Raw genomic sequence first — 6,183 nt, forward strand, 5'->3', positions numbered from 1 at the left:
CTTCCGTGTAGCCACATGTCACTCAATTTTTTAAAAACTCAAACTATTTGCACTTTATTATAAGGAGAGGGTGCATGGTGAATGACCCCACCTCCGTAAGGGGTTGGGGCAGGGAGCCAACACCCCCACACAATGCCTGCTGCTGGTGAAGGTTCACCAGTGCTTTTTGCAGGCCCTCCAGTGAGGGATAGGGGGGACCCTGAGTGGATTGTGAGGAATCCTGCGGAGGATAGGGCTTTATTAGGAGAGGACTTCTCCCTTAATGCCTCCTTGCCTCTCTTCCTCTGGCTGTACTCCCCCTATATGGCATAGAGAGTGGGAGTGGGAACTCCATCTACCTGCTCCCTCAGGACCCCAGCTCTGATCAGTGCCAGGAACATTTCCTTATGGATCACATGGAGCCCTCCACCCTATACTGCAGTCTAATTTGTGCACCTGACTATGGGACCTTTCTCCACGTACACTAATCCCTCCAGTAAACTGATGGCCGCGTCTACAGTGTCCCCTATCACTGTTCCCAATAAGGTCAGTGCCACACGTTTTATACAGGGAGCTGCTGCCTTAACGACATACCTTCCTATGACTCTCCGATGGGTCACCACTGTAGGTTTTCACAAACAAAATGAAGTGGGGCATTTTATATTTAATAAAACCCATAAAACATTTTATTGAACTCCAAAACCTAAACACAAAAGCGGGCTAAAAACCCTTATGTAACAATGTCATCATGTCAGACCAGTCTCTTAAAGTGAAATTCAATGTCAGCAGTTGTGAATTACTTTCCTGCCAATTCCTACCAATTACCTTAACCTACACAGCACCCCCCTCGAATTCACTAAAACCAGCATTGTGAACCTGAATGGAGCTCGGCTGAATTGCCCTGCTGGTGCCTCTGTCTCATTCAGCGGTGCATTGACACGCTCATGGTCATGTTGTGATGCTGGGGCATGGCTGCGGGATACTCCAAACCTCAGCGGGCTGGTTTAAGGCGATCTACCATAATACATCCTGATTTACCGCTCTTATCTTTAATAGAAGTCTTTTCTCCCCATTCCAGAACACGGAATGGGCCATTGTAAGGGGACCTAATGTGTGCGTCATGGCGGATGAAAACAAACTGGGTGGAATGTAGGTCAACAGGAACCCAAGAGCGCTGTACACCATGATGGGAGGTAGTAATAGGTGAAAAATAAATTGAATTTACTGAGGAGGGTGAAATGTTGTTGAGAGGCTAACCAGGGGGTCGTGATGTCAGGAATGGGATCACTTGACACTCGTAATGGCTGCCTGTATGCCAAATCAGCCGCGGGCGACTGCAGGCCCTCTTTTGGAGCAGTTCTGAGCCCCAGGAGGGCCCACGGGAGATGATCGTGCCAACACTCATCAGTCAGGGAATCCCTCAGAGCAGCCTTTAAGGGACTGTGGGTGATGTGCCCTGGCGTGATATAGCCCAATGCTGAGGTTCTGGGCCATTGCTGCCCTGAGGTCTGATATGAATTGGGGACCATGGTCAGAGGAAATATCCGATGGGGTGCCAAACTGAGGAACCCAGGTGCTGATGAATGCCTGAGCCTCATCGGCATCTGTCTGGCCATCTGGTGGTATAGTTTATCATGGTAAGGTACGTGAAACCAGAGGAGGGTGGGGAAGAGGACCAACAAGGTCCACATTGAAATGGTCAAACCATCGCTCAGGGACTTCAAAGGTGCCAATGGTACCTAAACATGATGGTTAACTTTTGCCCACTGGCACTCCTCACGAGCTGCCATCCGTCATGCATATCCTTTCTGAGGCTGTGCCAAATAAACTTAAGGGCAACCAGTTTCTATGAGGCCTTCCAACCTGGATGCAAGAGGTCAAAAATGGAGTTGAAATCAGTCTATCTCCAGTTTGCAGGTACGATGTGGTGAGGGCAACAGGCTGAGATGTCGCACAGGAGAGATACCCCAGCTTCCCCGAACTTAATGTCAGCAAACCACAGGCCCATGACTGCTGTTCGGTGAGCCTTGACCTCTGGGTCAGTAACTTGGTCGGCTGCCATGCCATCATAGGCAAACCCTATGTGTACAGCCCCAAAGACTGGCTGTGAGAGACAGTCAGCCACACCATTATTTTTCCCCTTGATACATTGTGAACTCTGATACATAGGCCAAGTGGCGTTGCTGCCTTGCAGACCAATGGTTTGATATTTTAGCCATCATGTGCACGAGGGGTTTGTGGTCAATGAACACTGTGAAATGGTGAAATGAAGAAAACAAAAATGGCAGGCAGATGGAGACCGAGAAGCTCACGGTCAAACGTGCTGTACTTCCTTTCGGTGGGACAGAACTGCCGGCTGAAGAATGCGATTGGCTGTCACACGCCTCTGACCAGCTGTTCGTACTTAGCACCCCCAGCACTGTATGAGACATCAGTAGTAATGGCTATGGGTCCCTTGGGGAGCGGGTGTGCCGGTAGGATTATGTTAGAAGGAGCTAGTTTGGTATCATCAAATGCCCTGCTCATGCCCGCTGAGCGGTCAAGCCCTTACTGAAGAATATTGCCTTTGAGTGCGCTGCACAGGGGGAGCATAAGTCAGTGACTCGTGGAGTGAAGCAGTGATAGAAATTTATCACAACTAAAAATGCCTTTAGTTTTTTTGATAGTGCAGTTCAGTGGAAAATCCATAATAGCGAATACTTTTGATGGGAGAGGTTTCACTCCATCTGCAGAGATATGATGGCTGAGAACATCAATAACCTAAACTGGCATTTAGCAGGGTTAATTATCAACCTGTGTTGGTTTAAGCACTCGAGAAGTGTGCGGAGATGAGACGTGTTGGGACTTGGATCCAGGTAAACAAAAAGAAAATCTAAGTCCTTTAATACAGAGTCCATCAGCTGTTGGAAAGTCTGTGCAGCATATTTCAGTCCAAATGACAAGTGCAGAAACTCGATAATACCGAACGGGATTATCACAGCTGCCTTAGGAATGTCCTCCAAGCACACAGGCATCTGATGGTAACCCCTAACGGGATCGACTTTGGAAAAAATTAATTTTCTGGCTAAATGTGCTGAAAGGTTTTAATGATCGGGAGTGGTTAAGGTGTCCGTAATCACCACATGGGTGGCAACCACCATTGGACTTAGGGACTATATGGAGGGGTGAAACTCAGGGACTACTTGACTGACGTACAGTGCCAAGTCCTTCCAAACTGGCAAACTCAGCCTTCTCAGTTGCCAGCTTTTTTGTGTCCTATCTATGCACACAGGTATGTACTGCTGGGCCAGTTGTGAGAATGTGGTGCTTGACCCCCATGTTTTGTGACTGTAGTGGACTGCTGAGATCTATGAATTCGCCAAGCAGTCGAGTAAACTCACATGCTGTGGTGCATGTGTTTAGAAACATAGAAAACCTACAGCACAATACAGGCCCTTCTGCCCAGAGAGCTGTGCCGAACATGTCCTTACCTTAGAAATTACCTCGATTACCCATAGCCCTCTATTTTGCTGAGCTCCATGTACCTGTCCAGGAGTCTCTTAAAAAGACCCTATTGTACCTGCCTCCACCACTGTTGCCAGCAGCCCATTCCACGCACCCACCACTCTCTGCGTAAAAAAACTTAACCCCGACATCTCCTCTGTACCTAATCTGTTTGACAGATTCAGTGTGGGGAACTTACTGGGGGAGCATGATAACTACCTAAAGTCCTGGACATCCATAGGCCAACAGTTCTTAAGATTGATGTACAGTACTTGGGCACACAGGAAATCTGCACCGAGCAGATGTCTAGCCGCTTCAGCCAGGACGAAGTATAAAGCTGCCTACTGAAACAGAGCATCACCTACCATGTTCCGTAAGTCTGGATCTTCTGCCATTAGCAGCCTCCAGCGAGGTTTCATTGCTTTTTGCCTTCTGATCAATAGGCGACACTGGCAGCACATCCAATTGAGCACTAGCACTCGTGTCGCACAGGAAGCGCCCCTCTAAAAGGGTGTCTGTAGTGAACGATAGATGTCCCTGACAGCTGGAATCCACAGTGTTCACAGACCTCTGATGTCCTGATACGCTAGCACTGTTGAAGCTGCAAGGCAGTCAGCACTTCTAACATTCATACTAAAGCAAGCGTGGTGAAAAACAGAGGCCCGGCTTCGTCTGTTTCACAGCCGTGGGTTTCCTTATGTTGGAGGCCATGGTGACCGAGTTTATTGAGATAGAGAAAGGAGGAAGAATGATGCACCACTGCCTGGCTGAGTGTAGACAATCAGCCATTTCAACAAGCTCCCTAAGGTCATTCACGGGTGTATTACTGAGGGCTGTGCAAACTTGATCGGGCATTTGCAGCATGAAAAGTTAAAAAAAAAATAAAACAGAGATGGTGATTTCCCAGGAGAGAGAGTGTCGTCCATTAGCTCTGAAGGCCGGGCAAGGAGAGCAACTGTTTGATGTGCTCAGACTCTGATAATCCAGAAGTCAGTAAAAGTAGAGTTTTCAGCAATTGGTGTTTATTGTGTTCAGGTGGGTGTTCAAGCAGATGCAGCACTCTTGTAGCTGTGGAATTGCTGAGCGATGCTACCACGTTGCGAATTTGGTGTCATCGGCAGTGACTTCTTGTAGAGTGAACTCGGCCCCAGCTTGTACAAATCAAGCAATGGCATTTTGATCCTCAAGTTTCGGCAGTTTCACAGCGACTGTGTTGACTGACATGTTCAATAACTCTGGAATCGTCCTGGAGCATCGCGGTCACCAAAGTAGTTGTCACAAATAAATGAGGTGTTTTATGTTTAATAAAACCCACAACACATTATATTGAACTCCAAAACCGAAACACAGTGCGCTAAAAATCATTATGTAACAATGTCATCACATCAGACCGCCCTCCTATAGCGAAACCCCAACTCAATGTCGGTGGTTGTGAATTATGCACATTTCTCCCAATTATGTTACCCTACACCACCACCATTGTATACACCTGTGACCAAGGCCTTCTGAAGAAGCAACACGCAGAACATGCTGGAGGAACTCAGCAGGTCAGGCAGCATCCGTGGAAACAAACAGCCACCATTTCGGGCCGAGACCCTTCATCAGGACTGAAGAGGGAAGGGGCAGAGGCCCTATAAAGGAGGTGGGGGGAGGATGGGAAGGAGAAGGCTGGTAGGTGCCAGGTGAAAAACCAGTAAAGGGGTGGGGGAAGGGAGGCGGGGAGGTGACAGGCAGGAAAGGTGAAGAAGGAATAGGGGAAAACACAATCGGTAGTAGAAGGAGGTGGAACCATGAGGAGGTGATAGGCAGCTGGAGGAGGGGGCAGAGTGAAACTGGGATGGGGGAGGGAATTACCGGAAGTTGGAGAATTCAATGTTCATGCCAAGGGGCTGGAGACAACCCAGACAGTATATGAGGTGTTGCTCCTCCCGGGACTGCAAATCCCACTCAGAGTGAGAGATACCTGACCTAAACTGCCACTATCACTGTCTCATAGCAATTCGTTGTCCCCCCAGCCCGAGAAACAGATGACACTCAGGATGTTGTTAATCACATGATTGGATGACAGCATCTTCCCCAGGATACCCATCTTCATGTCAGGTAAACTCACTCCTGCACCCTGCTACATCCCTGAAACTCAGCAAGCACGTGGGCAGAGGCTCTCCTGTCTTCTGCCTGTACCTGTCTCCCAGCTCCACCAGTTTCTTAGCGGAGAACTCTCTGAAGGTAGTCGTCTCAGTGAGATCTGCTGTGTTACCTTCCCCAGGTCTCTCTGTCTCACCCTGTTCTTCTCCCCAGCCTGCTGCTATTCTGCACCCTGTTCAGGCTATGGGCTGGCAGCCCCCTTTCTGGATCTGGGATTGTGTGGCCATCGGTCTGGCCTGTACTGATGTGGCTGCATAGGGGGAAGGGTGCTCACCTAGAGGATGAGCCTTGAAGCTCTTTTCTCTCTAACCAAATGTCCTCATCGCACATCTGTGTGTCAGTGCCACCTCCCCACAATATCAGGCTCAGACGTTAATGGGGTCTGCTTGCCAGTTAACCCTGTGGGCAGCCTCAAATAGCAGCATTTTTATTAGCCAACAGGCCACCTATATACTCTTATCTTCTAACTCTTCAGCCTGAGTTTGCACTGAATGTGCAGTCTCTCCCATAGTAACACATCAACGGGTTAACACCTCTTTCTCCTTCTGTGAATTGTCTTGTACTGCTGTTTTACTA

Source organism: Mobula birostris, chromosome 21, assembly GCF_030028105.1.
Source record: "Mobula birostris isolate sMobBir1 chromosome 21, sMobBir1.hap1, whole genome shotgun sequence".
Taxonomy (NCBI): Eukaryota; Metazoa; Chordata; class Chondrichthyes; order Myliobatiformes; family Myliobatidae; genus Mobula; species Mobula birostris.